Source organism: Puma concolor, chromosome D2 (assembly GCF_028749965.1).
Source record: "Puma concolor isolate L17-30 chromosome D2, mPumCon1.1.hap2, whole genome shotgun sequence".
NCBI lineage: Eukaryota > Metazoa > Chordata > Mammalia > Carnivora > Felidae > Puma > Puma concolor.
Window position 1 is genome coordinate 2,713,234 of NC_141677.1, and position 25,379 is coordinate 2,738,612.

General features: G+C 38.6%; 1 protein-coding gene across 1 annotated transcript in view; it reads left to right on the forward strand.

Annotated features, from left to right (window-relative positions):
• PCDH15 (protocadherin related 15) overlaps positions 1-25,379 on the forward strand; it is a 1,260,230-nt gene that overhangs the window by 216,065 nt on the left and 1,018,786 nt on the right. Inside the window, exon 2 of the mRNA XM_086679475.1 lies at positions 15,000-15,050. The gene's annotated coding sequence lies outside the window, so the exon portion shown is untranslated. The remainder of the gene's footprint in view (positions 1-14,999; positions 15,051-25,379) is intronic.

The following is a 25,379-nucleotide window of genomic DNA, read 5'->3' on the forward strand; positions in this document are numbered from 1 at the left end:
AAATGAAAGATGACGTGGAAGAATTTATAATTGCATGATCTTGTTTCTTTGACAGCATTTTGGAAACTGCATTTGCTGCGTTCATTACATAATTTCTCAACTGAAACCATTGGTTATGCTAGGATTTTGTGCATTTTGGTGAAAGGAATACAATATTGTGTTATGATGACAAAATAATGGCTAAAAGAATTGAAGGGATTAAAGCCTGTGTCCAACTTCAAGTTTTTGTTAAATCCTTGCTCAAGGAAAAAAAAAAAAAAAAGAAAGAAAGAAAAAAGAAAAAAAGGAAAAGAAATGCTTTGGGTATAGTTCTTCTATTTCACTGTGTCAACAACATCTCTGAAAAATGGCATTTGTACAGCTGAGAAAAGAGCTTGGGCTTTGAGGCCAGACACTCTCTCTGCCACTTACTGTTGCACTATGGGACCTCAGACAGCTCTGAGCACCACTTTCCTCGTAGAGGTCTGACATAGTGGTAGTGATCCCTGTCTCTTAGTGGGGCCAAAAACAAACTATGGGGTCCAAACCAACGCAGGAAATTAATACAAAATGCCTATTGTGTGATAAATACTCAGTAGGCAAAAGCTCATTTAAAAGTTTTTTTAACATTTATTTATTTTTGAGAGAGAGGGAGACAGAGTGTGAGCAGGGGAGGGGCAAAGAGTGGGGGACACAGAATCTGAAGTAGGCTCCAGGCTCTGAGCTGTCAGCACGGAGCCCAATTCAGGACTTGAACTCATGAGCCATGAGATCATGACCTGAGCTGAAGTCTGAGGCTTAAATGACTGAGCCACCCAGGCGCCCTGCAAAAGCTCATTAAAAAAATAAATAAATCTCCCCCATATTTTATCCTAATCCTTTTTGTATTGTTTTGTTTTGTTTTTTTCTGTACACCCACCCTCTTGGGTTGCCTCCACACTACCACTTGCCCTTGTAATGAGCCACAGTACCAGAAACAGCACATAGAAATTTATCGCAGCTAAGAAAGTTGGGGACTGGAATGATGTGATCAGACTTGAGGATGGCTTGAAAATCATTCAGTTTTTTTATTTTGTTTTGTTTTTGTTTTTGTTTTGTTTTGTTTTTTTGATTTGTACTTTAATGAATGAATAGGTTTAGCAGGTTTTTTTTTTTTTTTTTCTGACCGTGGTTCTTTCTATGATAAAATTATCAATTACTTTCAATCTATTAAACACATCACCAATTATGAAAGAATATTACATGAACTTTATTCTTTTGGTATTTTATAGCAGTGGCTAATGGAGGTTTAAGAAATTGACTTTACAGCGGCACATGGGTGGCTCAGTCGGTTGAGTGTCCAACTTTGGCTCAGGTCATGATCTCCTGGTTCATAAATTGGAGCCCTGAGTCGAGCTCTGTGCTGATAGCACGGAGCCTACTTAGATTCTCTCTCTCATTCTCTCTGTGCCCCTCCTCAGCTCATTCTCTCTCTCTCTCTCTCTCAGAAATAAATAAGCATTACAAAAATAAAAGTAAATAAATTGACTTTATAAATATTCAAGGAACTGCCTGCCTATGCCTTTTCCTGGTTTAGAACAGACTCGCTCTCACAGTCTCTACTACTTTTTTTTTTCTTTGTTCTTTTGAATTCCTGTATGAAAATATGATTGTCCTCGGCTGGTAGTACTACGGAAAGGTAAACAGAAAGCTTGTTTAGAAAGGGAATTTCTTCACTCTCAGAGGGAGTGCACAGTACTGTATACCCCCCTTCTCACAAAATTGAACACCTCCATTTCTCTTCCAGGCAGACTAATACTACATGTGAAAACATATATCCCATAATTATTCTGATCCTTAAAATTAAAAATAAAACTGTATAATAAAGTTTGGGGGAGGGAAGATGGCGGCGTAGGAGGACGCTGGGCTCACCGCGCGTCCTGCTGATCACTTAGATTCCACCTACACCTGCCTAAATAACCCAGAAAACCGCCAGAGGATTAGCAGAATGGAGTCGCCGGAGCCAAGCGCAGACGAGAGGCCCACGGAAGAGGGTAGGAAGGGCGGCCAGGCGGTGCGCTCTCCACGGACTGGCGGGAGGGAGCCTGGGCGGAGGGGCGGCTCGCCGGCCAAGCAGAGCCCCCGAGTCTGGCTTGCAAAAAGCGGAGGGGCCTGACGGACTGTGTTCCGACAGCAAGCGCGACTTAGCGTCTGGGAGGTCATAAGTTAACAGCTCTGCTCAGAAAGCGGGAAGGCTGGAGGACAAAGGGAAGGAGAGCTGCTGAGCCCCCTGACGACAGAGCTCAGTTTGGTGGGGAACAAAGGCGTTCGCCAGCGCCATCTCCCCCGCCCATCCCCCAGCCAAAATCCCAAAGAGAACCAGTTCCTGCCAGGGAACTTGCTCGCTCCGCGCAAACACCCAACACTGCGCTTCTGCGGAGCCAAACCTCCGGCAGCGGATCTGACTCCCTCCTGCTGCCACAGGGCCCCTCCTGAAGTGGATCACCTAAGGAGAAGCAAGCTAAGCCTGCCCCTCCTGCCCCTGTGCACCTTGCCTACCCACCCCAGCTAAGACGCCAGATCCCCAGCATCACAAGCCTGGCAGTGTGCAAGTAGCCCAGACAGGCCACCCCACCCCACAGTGAATCCCGCCCCTAGGAGAGGGGAAGAGAAGGCACACACCAGTCTGACTGTGGACACAGCGGTGGGCTGGGGGCAGACATCAGGTCTGACTACCGCCCCGCCCACCAGCTGCAGTTATACACCACAGCACAGGGGAAGTGCCCTGCAGGTCCTCACCACGCCAGGGACTATCCAAAATGACCAAGCGGAAGAATTCCCCTCAGAAGAATCTCCAGGAAATAACAACAGCTAATGAGCTGATCAAAAAGGATTTAAATAATATAACAGAAAGTGAATTTAGAATAATAGTCATAAAATTAATCGCTGGGCTTGAAACAGTATAGCTGACAGCAGAGAATCTCTTGCTACAGAGATCAAGGGACTAAGGAGCAGTCACGAGGAGCTGAAAAACGCTTTAAACGAAATGCATAACAAAATGGAAACCACCACGGCTCGGATTGAAGAGGCAGAGGAGAGAATAGGTGAACTAGAAGATAAAGTTATGGAAAAAGAGGAAGCTGAGAAAAAGAGAGATAAAAAAATCCAGGAATATGAGGGGAAAATTAGAGAACTAAGTGATACACTAAAAAGAAATAATATACGCATAATTGGTATCCCAGAGGAGGAAGAGAGAGGGAAAGGTGCTGAAGGGGTACTTGAAGAAATAATAGCTGAGAACTTCCCTGAACTGGGGAAGGAAAAAGGCATTGAAATCCAAGAGGCACAGAGAACTCCCTTCAGACGTAACTTGAATCGATTTTCTGCACGACATATCATAGTGAAACTGGCAAAATACAAGGATAAAGAGAAAATTCTGAAAGCAGCGAGGGGTAAACGTGCCCTCACATATAAAGGGAGACCTATAAGACTCGTGACTGATCTCTCTTTTGAAACTTGGCAGGCCAGAAAGAATTGGCACGAGATTTTCAGTGTGCTAGACAGAAAAAATATGCAGCCGAGAATCCTTTATCCAGCAAGTCTGTCATTTAGAATAGAAGGAGAGATAAAGGTCTTCCCAAACAAACAAAAACTGAAGGAATTTGTCACCACTAAACCAGCCCTACAAGACATCCTAAGGGGGACCCTGTGAGACAAAGTATCAGAGACATCACTACAAGCATAAAACATACAGACATCACAATGACTCTAAACCCATATCTTTCTATAATAACACTGAATGTAAATGGATTAAATGCGCCAACCAAAAGACATAGGGTATCAGAATGGATAAAAAAACAAGACCCATCTATTTGCTGTCTACAAGAGACTCATTTTAGATCTGAGGACACCTTTAGATTGAGAGTGAGGGGATGGAGAATTATTTATCATGCTACTGGAAGCCAAAAGAAAGCTGGAGTAGCCATACTTATATCAGACAAACTAGACTTTAAATTAAAGGCTGTAACAAGAGATGAAGAAGGACATTATATAATAGTGACAGGGTCTATCCATCAGGAAGAGCTAACAATTATAAATGTCTATGCGCCGAATACCGGAGCGCCCAAATATATAAAACAATTACTCATAAACATAAGCAACCTTATTGATAAGAATGTGGTAATTGCAGGGGACTTTAACACCCCACTTACAGAAATGGATAGATCATCTAGACACACGGTCAATAAAGAAACAAGGGCCCTGAATGAGACATTGGATCAGATGGACTTGACAGATCTATTTAGAACTCTGCATCCCAAAGCAACAGAATATACTTTCTTCTCGAGTGCACATGGACCATTCTCCAAGATAGATCATATACTGGGTCACAAAACAGCCCTTCATAAATTTACAAGAATTGAAATCATACCATGCATACTTTCAGACCACAATGCTATGAAGCTTGAAATCAACCACAGAAAAAAGTCTGGAAAACCTCCAAAAGCATGGAGGTTAAAGAACACCCTACTAACGAATGAGTGGGTCAACCAGGCAATTCGAGAAGAAATTAAAAAATATATGGAAACAAACGAAAATGAAAATACAACAATCCAAACGCTTTGGGACGCAGCGAAGGCAGTCCTGAGAGGAAAATACATTGCAATCCAGGCCTATGTCAAGAAACAAGAAAAATCCCAAATACAAAATCTAACAGCACACCTAAAGGAAATAGAAGCAGAACAGCAAAGGCAGCCTAAACCCAGCAGAAGAAGAGAAATAATAAAGATCAGAGCAGAAATAAACAATATAGAATCTAAAAAAACTGTAGAGCAGATCAACGAAACCAAGAGTTGGTTTTTTGAAAAAATAAACAAAATTGACAAACCTCTAGCCAGGCTTCTCAAAAAGAAAAGGGAGATGACCCAAATAGATAAAATCATGAATGAAAATGGAATTATTACAACCAATCCCTCAGAGATACAAACAATTATCAGGGAATACTATGAAAAATTATATGCCAACAAATTGGACAACCTGGAAGAAATGGACAAATTCCTAAACACCCACACTCTTCCAAAACTCAGTCAGGAGGAAATAGAAAGCTTGAACAGACCCATAACCAGCGAAGAAATTGGTTATCAAAAATCTCCCAACAAATAAGAGTCCAGGACCAGATGGCTTCCCAGGGGAGTTCTACCAGACGTTTAAAGCAGAGATAATACCTATCCTTCTCAAGCTATTCCAAGAAATAGAAAGGGAAGGAAAACTTCCAGACTCATTCTATGAAGCCAGTACTACTTTGATTCCTAAACCAGACAGAGACCCAGTAAAAAAAGAGAACTACAGGCCAATATCCCTGATGAATATGGATGCAAAAATTCTCAATAAGATACTAGCAAATCGAATTCAACAGCATATAAAAAGAATTATTCACCATGATCAAGTGGGATTCATTCCTGGGATGCAGGGCTGGTTCAACATTCGCAAATCAATCAACGTGATACATCACATTAACAAAAAAAAAAGAGAAAAACCATATGATCCTGTCAATCGATGCAGAAAAGGCCTTTGACAAAATCCAGCTCCCTTAATAAAAACCCTTGAGAAAGTCGGGATAGAAGGAACATACTTAAAGATCATAAAAGCCATTTATGAAAAGCCCACAGCTAACATCATCCTCAACGGGGAAAAACTGAGAGCTTTTTCCCTGAGATCAGGAACACGACAGGGATGCCCACTCTCACCGCTGTTGTTTAACATAGTGCTGGAAGTTCTAGCATCAGCAATCAGACAACAAAAGGAAATCAAAGGCATCAAAATTGGCAAAGATGAAGTCAAGCTTTCGCTTTTTGCAGATGACATGATATTATACATGGAAAATCCGATAGACTCCACCAAAAGTCTGCTAGAACTGATACATGAATTCAGCAAAGTTGCAGGATACAAAATCAATGTACAGAAATCAGTTGCATTCTTATACACTAACAATGAAGCAACAGAAAGACAAAGAAACTGATCCCATTCACAATTGCACCAAGAAGCATAAAATACCTAGGAATAAATCTAACCAAAGATGTAAAGGATCTGTATGCTGAAAACTATAGAAAGCTTATGAAGGTAATTGAAGAAGATTTAAAGAAATGGAAAGACATTCCCTGCTCATGGATTGGAAGAATAAATATTGTCAAAATGTCAATACTACCCAAAGCTATCTACACATTCAATGCAATCCCAATCAAAATTGCACCAGCATTCTTCTCGAAACTAGAACAAGCAATCCTAAAATTCATATGGAACCACAAAAGGCCCCGAATAGCCAAAGTAATTTTGAAGAAGAAGACCAAAGCAGGAGGCATCACAATCCCAGACTTTAGCCTCTACTACAAAGCTGTCATCATCAAGACAGCATGGTATTGGCACAAAAACAGACACATAGACCAATGGAATAGAATAGAAACCCCAGAACTAGACCCACAACCGTATGGCCAACTCATCTTTGACAAAGCAGGAAAGAACATCCAATGGAAAAAAGACAGTCTCTTTAACAAATGGTGCTGGGAGAACTGGACAGCAACATGCAGAAGGTTGAAACTAGACCACTTTCTCACACCATTCACAAAAATAAACTCAAAATGGATAAAGGACCTGAATGTGAGACAGGAAACCATCAAAACCTTAGAGGAGAAAGCAGGAAAAGACCTCTCTGACCTCAGCCGTAGCAATCTCTTACTCGACACATCCCCAAAGGCAAGGGAATTAAAAGCAAAAGTGAATTACTGGGACCTTATGAAGATAAAAAGCTTCTGCACAGCAAAGGAAACAACCAACAAAACCAAAAGGCAACCAACGGAATGGGAAAAGATATTTGCAAATGACATATCGGACAAAGGGCTAGTATCCAAAATCTATAAAGAGCTCACCAAACTCCACACCCGAAAAGCAAATAACCCAGTGAAGAAATGGGCAGAAAACATGAATAGACACTTCTCTAAAGAAGACATCCGGATGGCCAACAGGCACATGAAAAGATGTTCAGCGTCGCTCCTTATCAGGGAAATACAAATCAAAACCACACTCAGATATCACCTCACGCCAGTCAGAGTCGCCAAAATGAACAAATCAGGAGACTATAGATGCTGGAGAGGATGTGGAGAAACGGGAACCCTCTTGCACTGTTGGTGGGAATGCAAATTGGTGCAGCCGCTCTGGAAAGCAGTGTGGAGGTTCCTCAGAAAATTAAAAATAGACCTACCCTATGACCCAGCAATAGCACTGCTAGGAATTTATCCAAGGGGCACAGGAGTACTGATGTATAGGGGCACTTATACCCCAATGTTCATAGCAGCACTCTCAACAATAGCCAAATGATGGAAAGAGCCTAAATGTCCATCAACTGATGAATGCATAAAGAAATTGTGGTTTATATACACAATGGAATACTACGTGGCAATGAGAAAAAATGAAATATGGCCTTTTGTAGCAACGTGGATGGAACTGGAGAGTGTGATGCTAAGTGAAATAAGCCATACAGAGAAAGACAGATACCATATGGTTTCACTCTTATGTGGATCCTGAGAAACTTAACAGGAACCCATGGGGGAGGGGAAGGAAAAAAAAAAAAAAAGAAGTTAGAGTGGGAGAGAGCCAAAGCATAAGAGACTGTTGAGAACTGAGAACAAACTAAGGGTTGATGGGGGGTGGGAGGGAGGAGAGGGTGGGTGATGGGTATTGAGGAGGGCACCTTTTGGGATGAGCACTGGGTGTTGTATGGAAACCAATTTGACAATAAATTTCATATATAAATAATAAATAAATAAATGAAAAAATAAAAAAAATAAATAAGGTTTTGGGAAAAATACAGGGATCATGATAAACAAATTTTGGAATAGTCCTAAAGATCTTTTCTTTTCTCCCAAGTTTTTATATAAATTCTGTTAGTTAGCATGTAGTATAATACTGGTTTCAGGAGTAGAAATGAGTTATTCATCACTTACATACAACACGCAGTGCTCATCCCAACAAATGTCCTCCTTCGTATCCGTCACTCACTCTTCTCCCTCAATAAACCCATAGTTCTCTAAGAGTCTCTCATGGTGTGTTTCCCTCTCTCTCTTTTACCCCCCCTCCACATGTTCATTTGTTTTGTTTCTTAAATTCTTCACATGAGTGAAATCGTATCATATCTTTCTCTGACTACTTCACTTAGCATGAAACTGTCTGTCTCCATCCATGTTGTCGCAAAAGACAGCACATAGTTCTTTGCTATGGGTGAGTAACATTCCATTGTGTATATATATCACTTGGGCTCTCTTCGTAGTTTGCCAATTGCTGATAGTGCTGCTGTAAACATTGGGGTTCCTGTGCCTGTTTGAATCATCATTATGGTATCCCTTGGGTAAATTCCTAGCAGTGCTATTGCTGGGTCATAGGGTAGATCTATTTTTAACTGTTTGAGGAACCTCTGTACTGTTCTCCAGAGTGGCTGCACCAGTTTGCATTCCCACCGACAGTGGGAACATCCTTGCCAACATCTGTTGTTTCTTGGGTCGTTGATTTTAGCCATTCAGACAGGTGTGAGGTGGTATCTCATCATGGTTTTGGTTTGTATTATTTCCCTGATGATGAGTCATGTTGAGCATCTTTTCATGTGTCTGTTAGATGTCTGTATGTCTTCTTTGGAAAAATGTCTGTTCATATCTTCTGCCATTCCTGAGTTACTTATTTTGCGGCCATTGAGTTTGGTAAGTATTTATAGATTTTGGATGCTAACATTTTATCAAATATGCCACTTGCAAATGTCTTCTTCCGTTCAGTAGGTTGCATTTTAGTTTTATTGGCTGTTTACTTTGCTGTGCAGAAGCTTTTTGTCATGATGAGGTCCCAGTAGTTCATTTTTGCTTTTGTTTCCCTTGCCTCCAGAGACATGTCTAATAAAAAGTTGCTATGACCTAGGTCAAAGACGTTGCTGTCTGTGTTCTCTAGGATTTTAATGGTTTCTTGTCTCACATTTAGGTCTTTAACCCATTTTGAGTTTATTTTTGTGTATCGTGTCAGCAACTGGCCCAGGTTCATTGTTCTGCATGTCGCTGTCCAGTTTTCCCAGCACCATTTGTTGACAAGACTGTCTTTTTTCCACTTGATATTCTTTCATGATTTGTCAAAGCTACTACTTGATTTGTAGTTTATTTTTAGTTTTTCTTTAAGTCACCAGAGGCCATAGTCCACTTTGATAGCAGAGCAAGGCAAGGAACTCTCTCTTCTTATCCATTATGCTGTTATGTAGCTGTATCATCTCAAATGTACCTTGGAGGAACTTCTAATTGGAATGGTTATGAAACTATTTTGCCACTCTGTTATGTAGATTTTGTTTCAATGTGAGATTTTTTTTAATCACCATATCATTAAACTTACACCAGGTTAATTTAGGAGGGAAAATATTTAGAATAGTCATTAAAATAAATTGCTGCTACAGTCAAAGATAGACTTGTAATTTGTTATCCCTTTCTCTGGTTATGTTTAAATGGGATAACATTCTACCAGATGTACCATCTAAAGTGCAGCCTTACATAAATGGCAAGAAATCAATTCTTTAAGAGTTTTCTTCCACCTTAAGATTTAAAATGAAAATATAATAATTCTAAGAAAATAGCATTAAATGTAGTTCCATTGCAAATCATGTAACAATTTTACAAAGTTAAAGTTTATTTTTTTTTAAAAAATTTTTTTTAACATTTATTTATTTTTGAGACAGAGAGAGACAGAGCATGAATGGGGGAAGGGCCAGAGAGAGAGGGAGACACAGATTCTTGAAGCAGGCTCCAGGCTCTGAGCTGTCAGCACAGAGCCTGATGCGGGGCTTGAACTCACGGACCGTGAGATCGTGACCTGAGCGAAGTCGGACGCTCAACCGACTGAGCCACCCAGGCGCCCCCAAAGTTAAAGTTTAAATGAAGAAGGGGAAAAAAGCCCCGAAGGGCAAGGATTTCTAGTTTTGTTTTGTTTCTATCTTTAATTTGAAAGCATGAAATCATTTCCCTGACCTGTATCAAATTCAATAGAAGTGATAAACTGAGGGTATCAATTTCTTGTTGAAAGAAATAGAATAGTATCGTAATTAAAAATGGGCAAACGGGCTCCTGGGGGGCTCAGTCGGTTAAGCGTTCGACTTCGGCTCAGGTCATGATCTCACCGTTGGTGGGTTTGAGCCCCAAGTAGGGCTCTGTGCTGACAGCTCAGAGCCTGGAGCCTGTTTTGGATTCTGTGTCTCCCTCTCTCTCTACCCTACCTCATTCATATTCTCTCTCTCTCTCAAAAATAAATAATAAACATTAAAAAAAAATTGAAAAGTGGGCAAACGTATGTTTAGAAAAGGTGACTATTATTTGTGCCATCACAGTAATGCCATCTGATTGGCTCAAGAGCCCTGAGGATAAAGGCCCCCCTATTATCAATTGTACACCTCGGCTTGGCAGCCTGGTTTATTGGCACCTCAGGAGGGACCCTGCACTTCATTTCTGTCCACACAAATGGCAGATCACTTAAATAACTGCTGAAATGCTGCCATAAAAGGAAGATGTGCAGAACATTGTGTTTATGCAAATATGACTTTGCCCAAATTCTGTTTTGTCTTTCATTTTTATTTGTATGTTTTAAATTTCATTTTTGCTCTTGAGGAACAGTCCCATATGCAGCCCGTACACAGAAGAACACTCTGGAGATGAGACAAAGCCACTGTAAGGTTCTTAGCCATTTTATTTGGATGTCTGAATGGCCATGAATTTTACAGATTTTCCTTCACCGATGAATAAAGAAGTTAGCTTCTACTCCTGTGGAGATGATTCATTATGCTTTGCGACCATTAAGTTAAACACTTGGCAGGTTATACGGTCTGACTTCTTACTTTTGCATCTTCAGCTGTTTGATGATGTAGCCACTTCCCACCCAAGACACGCCACAGTGTTCATTTTGCTGTCCAGATGTTCCTGCTTTCAAACACCCACCTCTCTTCCTTGGTACCTCCCACTGACATCTTTAGGAAGGACGCTTCCCCCCGGCCCCGTGAATTTGAGTAAGGGAAGGGCAATGAAAATACTTACAGGTATTTGTCCAAGAAGAGAAGGAAGTATAATTCCAAAGGTGAGAGATACAAGCTATTACTTGTTGAGCGAGCTGGGTTGTGTGCTGCAAAGATAGCCTTCCTAATACACTGAAAGAAGAACCCGCAAGTCGGGGAGGTGAGGCAGCTCAGCCAAGTGCACAAATCCCAGAGCACTGAGCAGAGCTCAGCACACAAGTGTGCGTCTGTGGCTGTCTAAAGCCCAGGCTCCTTCCCTCCCTCTCAGTTTATGGGAACAAGGACCTAATGGTCAAGCGCTGCTGAGCCCATACCTGAAATGAACTTACTGTACATCGAGAGCAGATTGACAACCACCTCTAGGGAGTGGGGAACTGTGCTCCCCCAGTGAAGGCATGTGAGATTTTACCATTGCAATTACCGCATCTCCTGGTTGGTGGTGTCATTCTACCTGCTCCTTAAGTAAGGTAGCAAGACCTGCATCTACATTTGATGTACCTGATGATACAGGAAAGCAAGTTGGAAGGTTATTGATTAACCCCAACAACTCAATATCAAGATATAAAATGTAATCTATTGTTGTGATATAAATGAGAGAGGCTTTGTTTCAGTTACATTAAACTGTTGTTGGTGAATTTGTGACTGGGGTTTATCAACTTTTTACAGAATGTGGAGTATTATCAAAAAGATTTTGTCTGGGGGCCTGAGTGGCTCTGTCGGTTAAGCCTGCGATTCTTAATTTGGGCTCAGGTCATGATCTCATGGTTTGCGGGATTGAGCTCCACAGTCTTTTTTTTTTTTTAATTTTTTTTAATGTTTGTTTATTTTTGAGAGAGTGAGACAGAGAGTAAATGGGGGAGGGGCAGAGAGAGAGGGACACACAGAATCTGAGGTGGTTCCAGGCTCTGAGCTGTCAGCACAGAGCCCCATGCGGGACTCAAACTCACAAACTATGAGCTCATGACTTGAGCCCAAGTCAGACGCTTAACCAACTGAGCCACCCAGGTGCCCATGTAATCCATATTCTTGGATAAATTAGATTACTGGCATGTATGTCATCATGAGATGATAAAATTACCTCTTATAAACACTGAAATGTAGATTTGAACGCAGTTCTAGAGATAATTCCTAGAGGCTTCATACTGCCTGATAAGTCTGTGCAAGAAAAATTTCACTAAATGAACAATTGAGGAAATCTTCACCCCCCCATTCACCTGTTGCTGTGTTCTATTTTAACATCCACTTGATGGTTGTCATCACAAAGCTAGAGCACAAATGATATCTTAATGGATATCAAAATCTGTGTTGCCTCTTTGACTAATTAATCCCTGAAGCAACCAGAACACTCTATGATGACTGACTGACATCACCCTAATTTTCTCATGAGGAGCTAAAGGGGAGGGCTTCTAAGGAGCTTCTTAGCGTGGTTATTCTGAAGGCAGGATGTTTTGTGAGAGAACTTTCCCGCACTGGGACAGAGGCACGAACTGAACTGAGCCACGTAGAATTAAGTTGTATCCCATGTTCCTCCACGGCAGTGACCCGATTCCTTGAGTGACGTATTGCTGCCATTTTATCCATCTCCATACATACCCTCCTCGTTGAAGCAGACAGGGGTATGGATTGGTGATGTGTTTGTGTGAAACAATAGTAATAAAGGCGACAGCATGTCAAAGGCAATCCTAAAGATGTCTGCACAATGGGAAGTACACAGATATTTTCCTGTGGAAATGTAACAGAACAATTAATCTCTTCTGTTTGAAATTCAAACAAGTTTAATTATTTTTACTAATTTAGATAGCATCTTAACCAAAAGCTAGCAAGCTTTATTAGACTTTAGACGAATTAAGCAAAGACTCAAAGGCTTTGCTCAAATCTTCCCCTGGCCACCCTATTCGGGATTGCAAGTTACTGCCGCCCCACTCACAATCCGTTTTCCCTCCCTGACCGTTTTTCATCCTTACCACCTTCTAACAAATAGCCTGCTTGTTTTATGCTTGTTGCTTATTCACTGTGTATTGCTTTATTATAGTTGCCAGAGTACAAGATTTTTAAAACATTTGCTTGCCGTTATATTCCAGGTGCCTAGAAAAATGCCCAATGCACAAGCTACAGAGTGACCAATAAATATGTATTCAATGAACACATTAAATGTCGATGCACTTAATAGCAACAACCCAGCAAACTTAAGAACCTCAGAAGTTTGTCTGTTTTCGCTGAGAATTCATATTTGGAAATACGTCAATTTTTGGATAAATGGTTATGTGAAGAATACAGATAGACATTAAATTATTTTCAATTATAAACTAACAGTAAAACAATTCTGGTTTGGACTTACAAACTTAGAAATCTATATTTCTCATTTTTGTGCAGCTGAAGAACAAAGATAGCACCGTTGAATCATAGATGAACATTTATTTTTGTATCTTCCTGATGAATAATAAAATTGGAAAATACTAAAGATTTTTAAAACATCTTGAGAGAACAATTTTAGCATCAGACCTGTGCATCATTTTAACATATTGGGGCATAACTTAGATTCACTTTATATTAATTTGATTTCCACAAATAAATATTCTAAGTCCAGCAAGTGAATTATTTATAGGAACTTCACACAGATGAATTTCTTTTCATGTAATATCTTTTAAAGTGACAGTACTCCTTTTATGATGGGGTCTAATTCCAGCTGTCATACAGATGTGCTACATGACCTTAAACAGTACCCTGACTTTCAGGACATCATTTTATACCCCCCCCAAATAGGGGTTCATTCTGCATGCCTCCAAGGTTCTTTCTACTTCTCTGATTGTGTGAGATCATTGATGTGATCTTATTCTATTACATGTGATCTTGTTTTTATATTAAAACACTTAGTATTAACCAATATGTCTGGATCTACTTTTCGTTTGCTGCTTCTGCATTTAGAAAAGGTGAATGTGTTATATCGGTTACTTTTAGAATTAAATATAATCTCATATATTATAAATCTATTAAAGATACTGCCTATCATATATACTACAGATGTCTTTTATAAAAGATACGTTATATTTATAAATATGTACCTTATATACTAAAGATATATTAAATATATAAAATACTTCTCTTCTGGTTTGCTTGGAACTGTACCCTCACTTTATTTTCCAGAAGTCTTCCACGTTCTCAGCACTGAATTGGGTATTTTACTTCCAGTGTCTCATTTACTGAGAAAAGTTAAAGTTGCTAAAAAACTGACAAATTTAAAGACAATATATTGTTAATATTAGTTTAGATGATAACTTAGTTATCTTGTCCCAAATATTCACTTATATACCTTGTCCCAAAGCCAGCACAATAAACTACATTTTTCAATATGGGAGATATAATACTAAACACATTATTAATGTTTCAGTTATTTTCCCCAAACTTTATTTCAGTCTTTTTTTAAAACTTCAGTCTTTTCCAAAAAGCCAGATCATTGCAATGCAAAATATACTATCCTTGCATTTTGATTAAATGAACATACTGAATATGTATAGGAAGAAGGACTTTTCATGTAAATGATTTGATTCCTCAGGTGCAACCACTGTATACGTGTTGAGTATATATATTTAAATTTATTTACCGCCCAGACTGGTTAAAACATCTTGTTTATCAAAACTAACCACAACATTCCTGATGCATCATTTCCATATTCCTTATGAAATTGGAAGAATTAGCTTTCAAATGATCCAATCGTATCTGGAGCTAAAATACATCAAAAGTATTGTTAATGCGAATTTAATTAGAAATAACAACTTTTAATGAGAAAGTCATGCATTATATTTGTGAGAGTCGGTAGGGTGATTTATAAAAATTGTATAAAAATTGTATGATTACCAGAAGTTGTAATGAAATATTTGGTGGTTGATAGTTTTGCCGTAATTGCGTAACTATTGCTCAGATTCACCTTCGAAAGCGCCTTGGACTCATCAATTCTTTTTATTTACAGGGATTTTCAGTGTCATGTTCCTGAATACTGGGCAGAAGACCTACAAATAAGGTAAGGTACTGCGCATTTTATTTCAAGGTGTACTTACACAGACTCTCGTCAATAGTTGAGTTACTGGGAGTTGTATGTCATAAAGAGAATCAAATGTTAGTTGTTGGTGTGGGGATGCAAGTTACGGTCATCATCGATAACGTTGGCAATTTGTGGCTGTTCTCTTGTTTTCTTAAAACTCACATGTAATGAGATATTTACCATTTGGTGCTTTTTTTGATTATTAGTTGTTTGCAGCAAGATAAACACATTTGATTGACTTAGTTTCTGTGCCGTCCAACAAAGACTTCCTTGTGAAGCATCATGAGGCAGCTGTGATGTGGCATTGACCCACTGTAAGGACCTCATGCAGAAACACCTGTCCAACCCCAACCTCTGCGAGGACAAAAGCAGGGGAAGTGTAAACTCACCAGTGTCTGGAGAAACATGAAATCTGAAATTGGGAGTCTGGAGCAGTGTTAACAAAGTGAAAAGAATCCACTCAAAAAAAATGCATAGTTCTTTATTCTCAGGTGTTATGTTGTTTTATCTGAGTCATGATAAAGCGAGCAATGTCAAATTGAACTTACATATTATCTGAGACTATAGATTAATGTAGTCATTTTGTTTATACCTTTATATACATAGGAGGCAAATTTTGTATTTAACAACAAAAGCATTTTGAGGTGTAGACCCATTCTCTGGCATCGTTTTCTCTCTGAAGACACCCTTGTCAGCACATTTCTGGCTGTGCATCTGCTGAAAGGAGGAGGTGGGCAGGGCAGAGATGTGTTGTCGCAGGAGAAGGCAGTGCCGGTGACTGCCGCCCACCCCCGGTTCCCCCGCCATGAGTCCATGGCTTCTCCGAGAGTTGAATGCCAGGAAACGGGTGACTTTGAAAGGTCTTGTTGGAGTGACTTGGGGTCCCAGTTACAAGGACCAGAACTACTTTATTGCTCAGAAAGCAAGTTATTACATCTTAGTCTCAGAAATGAATCAAGGGACAAGCGTCACAGTTGAGTATTTTAGTCATGTTTGCATACTTTAGCTTCTCTCCAGGACTTCCAAAGAAGTCAACAGCTGGGGAGAAGAATCTGGAATCTTTTTAAGCCTTGTGTGTCTCAGCCTTTTCTCCTCTGGTTTTTGAGGGAGGTGGAATTAGGTGCGAATACACGTATTTGTAATTGAATATAACAAACTTGAAAGTTGAAAGAAAAATAATTAATTTGTATTTATAATCAATTGTTTTGCTTCTTGAAAAATACCCTTTGATACCATAAGATATTTTTTCAATTAATTTATCACTGTTGATCATATAAATTTAGGAGAACAGTAGAATAATATGTGTAATTAAAAAAAAAAAAAGGCCCTGAACATATTAAGCTTGTCTTTTCTAGGGACCTATACCTTAAAATAATAAGAACTAATTATTCCTTCAATCCTTGACATGGTTGATAACAAAAGTAGAAAAACATCTTGCAAGAAAACAATCTCAATTAATCCAGATTTTGCCTTCTTCAGGAATCCTATTAGTGGTACAATACAGTTAAACTTTAAAATAGTTTTACTAGTTTCATGAATGAAATCCAATAAGGAATGCAGAGTGGCAAAGCTTTCTTTAAGGTGTTATTCAGAGAACAGGAATTCTAAAAGTACCGTAATTATAAAAGAAAGAATTTAATCAGTATTGAACTCGTCCCTTGTCTTTGAGGTATTTGTCTGAGTTTCCAATGAAGGCTCATCCAGACACTCAGCTCAAGAATTGCTATGACTTAAGTCTTCTGTGTGTTTGGACCAGTGTTTTCACTGCCTGGGTGGCGGTGGGGTATGAATAATCTGTAGAAGTGTAATCGCCGAGGCAATAAATCTAGGATTCCTTTTAGATGTGCTCTCTTGTTATTGACTTTTAGGAGAAGAAAGAGGAATTAAGAATATCCCCAACCCAAATGATCGGTATGTGCCATTGCTGTATGCTTATCAGGATAAAAATGAAGATACGGTGTGCTTATTTTTACTGTTCATTCTAAGGGGCTGTCTTTGAATGTCTATTTTTATGTATGTCCCATATTTAAAAGATAAAGCAATGCACATCATGTTTTCTTATCTGAATTTTTATTCTTGATGCTGCTGTCAGAGTGATGAATATGTATAGATAGGCACATAGCAAGAGAGCTTCTGAAAGTGGCAGAGATAAGGAAATACTTAGTATTCTCAGTAACTGATAAATGAAAAGGAAATCTGTTGGTTACATTTGGTATTCAGTTCTTTTAATCAGTGCTTCATGAGGCAGGCTTACAGAGCTTTTTGGAATATTTGACATTGACTCCTTCTTATGTGCGAGCCCAGAGGATATTAACCAAGCAGAAGGTGACTGCTTTGGCTAATTCCACCTGTCCCATTTTTGGAATGTTTCATTACAAAGATCCTTCATTCAGGTGTCATATCTTTCATTTCTTTACGGACCTAGGTTTCTAGTTGGTGGTTAGGATAACTGGATTTTAATCCAAATAAAAACCCATCTCATCTCATGTTAGTTACCAGTTGCAATACAGACAATAATAACATACCAGATGCTTGAACTCTAGAATGTTTTGACTTCGAAGATCAACCTCCGGGTCAGTCTGAATTAGCCCTTGATTCTGTGTCTCTCTTGTTCTGTGTTATATCATCCACCCCTAAGTGTGGCCAGCCCATGTTACCTTTGCGTTGGCTTCTGTTGTTTGTGTGGTGACTTCCCGATCCATCTACATCCACATCGCCCACCACTTGAGGACTCATTCAAACCTGATTTTTAACTTCTCTCCTACGCATTGCAACCTCGCTAACCCGAAGTCATTTTACCCTCGTCATGTACACTCTGTAAATAACTACACGTTATAAATCCTTTGTCTTCTAGTAGCACTGAACAGTACATTACTTTATTAATGCACATTGTTTTCCACTGAGTCTGTTTTGTACTAATGTCCTCTCCCCAGCTAGAAGGAAACTTTTTCTAGTGGGATTGACCAAGTTGTTTTTGTTTATTTCTTTTTTTTTCTTTTTTTTTTTTTTTTTGAGAATAGAGAGATGAAATAAAACACTCTGAATCCAAATATTCCAGGTGGCCATGTCCTAGGCATGTGCTTTACAAAAGTACCTGTTAAGAAATTGATAATTTATTAAAGGAGGTGTCTTCTTAAGAGAAGCAGACCAGAAGGTTCTTATACATTTGGTTTTGCAGTGATCAGACATACAAGGCTGCATTGAGAGCACATGTGTTCGACTGATGACAACAAAATAGCTTATCTAGAATTTATAAACTGGTTTTCTTCCCTATAAAGTTACATCCTAAGCATCTGTCCAGAACCTGATTTGAGTTGACTGCCTCCTTGGAGTTCTGCCCATATCCAGAAATCCCATAACATTTTTGCCAGTGAAAATACAGATTCGTGGGCGCCTGGGTGGTGCAGTCGGTTAAGCGTCCGACTTCAGCCAGGTCATGATCTCGCGGTCCGTGAGTTCGAGCCCCGCGTCGGGCTCTGGGCTGATGGCTCAGAGCCTGGAGCCTGTTTCCGATTCTGTGTCTCCCTCTCTCTCTGCCCCTCTCCCGTTCATGCTCTGTCTCTCTCTGTCCCAAAAATAAATAAACGTTGAAAAAAAAATTAAAAAAAAAAAGAAAATACAGATTCGTGTATTTTATATAATCATGGAAGTTTTTACTCTTTATTTTGTAAAATAAGGAATAGAAATGTGTACCTACCAACTCCTTTTTAGTATTTATTAATTTGGGGTTATAAAATTTATTTTTTTACTAATATTTATAAACCTTTTCACAGAAATACACACACACACACACACACACACACACACACACACACACGAAGGTTAGTTATGCTGCTCAAGAAGAAGTTACTCAATAGCTGTAAGCCATCAGTGAGACCATCTGCAGGGAATTAGGTCTATGAGTACTTACCCCGAAGAACTCACTACAGATTGACTATGTAACTATCACTAAAGAGCTTAACAAAATGTCCAGCACTTAGTAAGTACTTAATAAACAGTGAATGAATAGCAGTCACATAAGCATTGTTAAAATTCTCATGTTCAGGGCATCATGGCACATATTTTTATTATTTTTTAAATTCTTGATTATTAATTACCTTTCTTTTCATGTAGAGTTTTTAGAAAGGATAACTTGTTCTTTTATTTCTGATTCCTTATAGCACAATGACATATTTGCTGGAATAACATTTTCAAGCTGCAACTTTTTCCCCTTATGAGTTCTGTATATGGTTGTCTAATAAATCCCAGTGTTTAATGATATAGACAGTTTAGGGGCCAATCTAATTCTTATCTGGGTGTTTTTCCCTCTCAAACATTTCTTTATTTGTCATTAACATTTGGAAATTCCAGAAGGATATGTCTTGTGTAACACTCATCGGGTTAGTCTGGAGACACTCAATTTTTTAAATGTGATCTTCTTTAGGAAAGTTTCTTTTATAATTATTTTTTCCATGTTCTTTTTTTTCTGCTCCCTTTTTCTTTACTTTCTCCAATTATAGAATGAGTCTTCCAGATCAGTTTTCCATCACTTTTTCCCCTTGTTTGTTGCTTTCTTCTCTGCCCTATTACTTTGAATTTTTGGGAAATTTTACTGCCTTATCTTCTATTAATGTAGATGATTGTGTCCCTTCTTCCAACTGTTATTTATTGTTTTTTTCCTTCATTTTTAATTTGGCAATTGTGTTTTCCTTTGTCACATTATTCTTCATGAATTTACATTATTCTTATAGTTAGATCACATGATTTTATTGACAAAATTGAGTATTGGATCTTCAGAGAAAATGAAAATTCCTTCTCCCTAGGATGTCACTATTATGAACTACATCTTAAACCTCCATATCTTATTAGTTAGAAGGAAGAAACCCATAAATAAATAAACCAATCCAAATTTAATTTTCCCAACTGTGCAGTTCCAGTCTTTCTTGGATAAAAACAAACGAAAATGAAAAACTGAGTGTTTCGGTGACACCACCCTCTCCTCCCGCTTCTCCCCTAGAGAAGGTCTCGTTGTGTGTGTTTGTGGGGGGGGGGGCGGTGTGCAGAGTGAGCTGCATGGAGGATAGTGTAACTGTACCGACCTCACGATGACATAAGAGAAAATGTGGCTTTAGGCGCTCAGCTTCCTCTACTGTTTAATGACATTCCTCTTGCCCTGAGTCTTTTCATCTGAAATCTGAGTGGTCTGTGGTCTTGAATAGGTGCTAGTGGTGACCCACACCTTCCCTGTGGTGAAGTCTTACTCTGAGGTCCATTGGCTGTCAAGAATGAGGCACACTCTGTGGTCTCTGCGAAGATTCACTCCTTAGCTAGATTCTCAGTAAGAGGATGCTTATGACACTAAAAAAAAAGCTACAATTTAGAGCCCCCTTTTCCCTGATAAGAATTTTTTCCCTTCTTTTCTTCTTTTTTCCTTTCCTTTCCTTTCCTTTCCTTTCCTTTCCTTTCCTTTCCTTTCCTTTCTTTTCCTTTCCTTTTTTTTTTTTTTTTTTTTTTTTTGTGATGGAGCTTTCACAGTCCTCAAGGATATATCAGGGCAAGAGACCGTACTCTGCTGTTGGTGTTATCCTCTCTTACATAACAAACCTTCCTTCTGTGGGTTTGTCTGCATTTGTCACTCTACTGTCATCTTACAAATCTCATAGTCTAGAAATGGGGGAGACCAAGCTTATATTTCTCATCTGTTCTCTGTACTAGCCAGCTGTAGGAGCAGTAATAATCAGAAGTGGGGGTCACTAGACCCGAATCCTTGTGTCTGGTGGCTTTTATGCTCAATCGAGTGTGAACACCATTCTCCCAATACAGTGACCCAACTTGCAAGGCGACTCGTTCTATCAGGATGATTTGCAAGTGAGAAGCCGAAATTCTTATTCCTTCTCTCAGCATGGCAATCTAAAATCTATTCCCATCTTTCTCAGACATACTGATGCATTGGGTAGACTAGAAGTGGTGCTCTGGTACCCAGAAGACATGAGAGAAGCTCATAAATAATATTCAGTTGTCTCATGAATTTTGTAGCCAGTGTGAATTATTGATTTTTCAACCCCCTCTTCTATTTCCTGTAGTGAATCAGTGTCAAAAGGAACACTCATTTCTACTATGAGATGTTGTCCCTCTTTCTGATAGCGGTTTTCCTGACACTCCCTTTCCTTTCTTGACTTGTTCATCTTTTTGACTATGAAGAAGTGTCTTCATATTTTTAATGTATAATTAAGGAGAAGTGAAGGTGTGTTTCATCTAAGATTGGATGTTTTACAGCTGTAGTCTTTCAGAGACAGAAAGTTTTAGGTCCAGATGAGTTGCAAGAAAATCTTTTGAGAGCAGTTCTAAGCATGAAAGTCAAAACTAGAGTCAGTTTAGATGATCACCTATGCCCGTCCAACCCTGTATGTGATGCTGGGAGATTATGAATATTTTCAATAGACACATACAAATGGTGTCTCAGGTAGTGTGCTACCTCCTATCCATCTCATGGATGGTTCTATTCTTCTGCCCTTGACTTTCTAAAGATTTATGATGGCCAATCAGGTAACCTGAGGGAGATGTTCTCTCCACTAATTCAGCACGTAGGGCCCAGAAACCTTCCTCCAGTGTTTTCCCCAACTTAATACAAGCACGAATTCCACATTGTAGGTGGATTGTGCCAGGCATATATTTAACATGAGTGTGGATGCATTGTGCCAGGCATATATTTAAGCACGAGTGAATGGCTTTATTCTTCATTAAATGTTAAATCTTATTTACGTGTTGGGTTTTTTTTCCGCTTTGTTTTGTTGTATGTGCCAAGCTAGATGCTAAACTCAGTCAGATAATCTCACAGTTCTTGAAGATTTTTTTTTAATTTTTTTAACGTGTATTTATTTTTGAGAGAGAGAGACAGAGACAGAGTGTGAGTAGGGGAGGGGCAGAGAGAGGGAGACATAGAATCTGAAGCAGGCTCCAAGCTCTGAGCTGTCAACACAGAGCCTCACGCGGGCCTTGAACTCAGGAATGGCAAGATCATGACCTGAGCCAAAGTCGGGCACTTAAGCAACTGAGCCACCCAGGCACCCCAGTTCTTGAATACTTTTGACATTCTATGGCCTTCATCCTATTTCTTAAACAAATATATTTAGTGGTACATCAGCTTTCATTTTTCATCTCTATTTATGAAAAAACGGTTATATTTTTTTCCAGGGTAACTTGATAATTGGCAATATTTTATTTTGAAACCCTTTGCTAAGGATTCATAATCACATTAATTGCATATCATTTAAGTTAATCCAAGTGATCTTTTCAGTCCAAAGACCAGAGACTGCCTTCAACTGTGTTTTCCATTCAGTGAGTACATCGTGTGTTTCTCTGAGTCCGTGTATTCCCTTCATCCAAACAGTATTACCAAGGGCAATATTTCGAAAATGAGTTTTGTTACTTTAATCAATTGTTCAATAAGTTAAAGATTAAAAAATGATGTGGGTTGGCTCAATAGTTAATCTTTCTCGAATTTTATTTTAAGATACTATTGAGTACTGTTAAAGTTTGACTGTGAAGTGCCTTGCTCTCCCTTATATGAATGGTATTTTGAAACCTTAGTGGTTTTCCCCAGGATTTTATTTATTTTCACAATACATAAAGTATTGTTCATTTGTTCATATTGTGTTTTTTTTAATTTTTAAGAACTATTTATTCAAATCTATTTAATGTATTAAAAATCTTATCTATGCAGGCTCTCATATATGCTTCTCAAGTTTCTCAGGATCATTTTTTTATGACCTACATCATTGCAGATAAAGTATCAGAATTTTTTAGAGTCCTTGAGGATTCCAAGTAGTTATTCCAGGAGGCTAAGGCGACTCTTCCCTGTACGGATTTGACTAATAGCAGTCTTTCTTATATGCAGGAAAAGAGAGTGAGCATCTCTTTGTGATATTCTGATTTTATATACCCAGTTCATGGCTGATCTTCCCAACTAGCTAATTGAGATACTTTGCAATTCACATCTGTCTGACTTTTTTTTATGCGAATTATCTATTTGTGTGTACATGTTTGAGGCAGAATTGAATAAGCTACCAATAATATTAGCAAGTACCTAGAATGTGGTGAGTACTTACACATCAGTGACATTATTCAGTCTCCCTAACAATCCATAGAGGAGGTGTTATTTCCCCTCCAATGCCTGTAAGGGAAGTAGACAGAATTATACTGGATTAGCAGAACTGATACTACACAAGGGTATGTCTCACATCAAGGACCGTTTCCCCCCAGTTTTACTTTGCTGGTGATTAACTGTGCTAGCAGTAAAAATATGGGAGTTCCTAGATTTGGAGAGTCATCAATTTTTCAATGATCCAAGTCACTGATGCATATTACACAATAACTGGACTTCTCTTTGTGAAGTAATTATATTAATATATATAGCTTATCGGAAACATTATTCATGAGACACTGTGTCTTGTGCACCACATGGAACATTTAACAAGATAGACCGTATCCCATTATATTCTCACAATACAATTAAAAGGATTTGAGTCAAACCAGCATCTAGAAGAAATCATTTACAAGTCATGCATCTGAAAAAGGACACGTATTCAGAATATATAAAGAACCCTGAAAATTCAATAATGAGAGAACCCAATAAAATAGAAGAAAAATATCAATCACTCTATCCCCCAAAAAATGCACGGATAAAAAATTAGAACACCAAAACATGTTCCACATCATTAGAGAGATGCAAATTAAAACCACAATGAGGTCCATCTACACACTTATTAAAAATTCTAAAATTAATGGGGCATCTGGGTGGCTCAGTTGCTTGAACGTCTGACGTCAGCTCAGGTCATGATCTCGCAGCTCATGGGTTCCAGCCCCGCATTGGGCTCTGTGCTATCAGTTCAGAGCCTGCAGCCTGCTTTGGATTTTCTCTCCCTCTCTCTCTGCCCCTCCCCTGCTCATGCTCTCTCTCTCTCTCAGAAATAAATAAACATTTAAAATTTTTTTAAAATCTAAAAATAATAAAATGGCACAATGTTTCTAGAAATCAACTTGGCAATTAAAAAAAAAATCAAACTTATACCCACCATAAGACACTGCCATTTCATTCTTAAATATTTACCTAAAAGAAATAAAAGCAGGGGCGCCTGGGTGATTTAGTCAGTTGAGCGTCCGACTTCAGCTCAGGTCATGATCTCACGGTCTGTGAGTTCGAGCCCCATGTAGGGCTTTGTGCTGACAGCTCGAAGCCTGGGGCCTGCTTCAGATTCTGTGTCTCCTCTCTCTGCCCATCCCCCACTTGTGCTCTGTCTCTCTGTCTCTCAAAAATAAATAAATAAATGTAAAAAATAAAATTTAAAAAGGAAATAAAAGCATATGCTCACATAAAGATTTGTACGTGAATGTTCACAGCAGTTTTAGTTGTAATAGCATCAAATGAGGAACAACCCAATGTCACCTATCAGTAGTCAATGAACATATAAACATTGTGGTATATCAATTCAACAGCATATTAAAAAATAAAAGGAAATAAAATCTTGATATGCCCAACAATGTGGCTAAATCTCAAAATAATCAAGCAGAGTGGATAAAGCCGGACAAAAATAATAGCACATGTTCTATGTTCCCATGGGTGGATAATTCTAGAAATCATAAACTAGTTTATAATGACAGAGGAGATAGGGGAGCCTCTGGGGATGATGGATATTTGTTATCTTGGTGGTGATGACCATTTCATGGCATTTACATATGTTAAATTTGTCAAATTACGTACTTTACATATGTGAAATACATTGTATGTCAATTAAAACTCAACAATCAAGACTCAACAAAGCTGCCTAAAATGTATGGTGTTTAAAATACCAGTGACATGGACAAAAATTCCAAATAGAATCCTTAAATACCAAATCTTGGTTGTGGAAAAGGAGACTGAATTCTAGTTGGGAATTACAAAATAAACAAACAAAAACATACAAGGTGATAAAGTACAAATTATTTATTTTCCATTATTGAGTGGAAATAAATTATCATTTTTCCTGGAGTATGTACAATTTGATTTTCTTTTCGTATAGTAGTACATTGAAGAAAAAAAACTAAGCCTAAACAAGAAAAGACCAACCCTCTATCCTTATATATGAAATTCATCACTTTCAAATAGCATTACATGATAATCATTGCAAATATTCAAATGAAATTAATTCCTATTTCTAGAAATAGAAATATTTCTATTTAAATATTTATCTAAATATCTAAATTGTTCTTAATTTCCCCCAAATGAATTTATTTTTGGTGTGTTTAATATTTAGGCAGCATTTTATAATTTATTTCCGTTTAATTTAAAAT